Raw genomic sequence first — 473 nt, forward strand, 5'->3', positions numbered from 1 at the left:
GGCGGGGGGCCGAGGGGCCCCCGGCTCCAGGCTGCTGCAGCGGGTGTGCAGGCTGCCCTGCGCCGACGTGAGGGTCCTGCACGGAGGCGGGAGTCAGTGCTCGCCCCCGGGGGTTCTGGCTCCTTTCAATGCCAACTCAGGGGAAGAATAAGGAGAAAAGGGAAGCAGTGGCCTGGGAGCCCTGGCTGTGTGGTTTTGGGGCAAAAGAGAGAGTTTGGTGGCCCAGTGACTCCAGCTCCTGCACTAGGGGGTCCTGGGGGTGCTCCCGCTCCCTGGGGGCTGCCTTGGGGGCTTCATGTGTGCTGGTGCACACCCGCAGGGATGCAGAGGGGGTGTGTGTGCACATGGGTTCACGTCTGCCCTGCGGTCCCCGTTGGGTGGCTGCGAGGAGGACACAATGGTGGGAGAGGTGTGGGAGCCTTCGACATGCCGGTGCAGGTCTGGGGGGCAGCACAGGGGGTCTGCGCGCAGGC

At 67.4% G+C, this 473-nt stretch overlaps 1 protein-coding gene across 1 annotated transcript in view; it reads right to left on the minus strand.

Annotated features, from left to right (window-relative positions):
• LOC104617255 (chromosome unknown open reading frame, human C19orf35) overlaps positions 1-473 on the minus strand; it is a 9,834-nt gene that overhangs the window by 2,572 nt on the left and 6,789 nt on the right. The window lies entirely within an intron of this gene.

This window comes from Phaethon lepturus, unplaced genomic scaffold (assembly GCF_000687285.1).
Source record: "Phaethon lepturus isolate BGI_N335 unplaced genomic scaffold, ASM68728v1 scaffold30282, whole genome shotgun sequence".
In the NCBI taxonomy this organism is placed as follows: Eukaryota; Metazoa; Chordata; class Aves; order Phaethontiformes; family Phaethontidae; genus Phaethon; species Phaethon lepturus.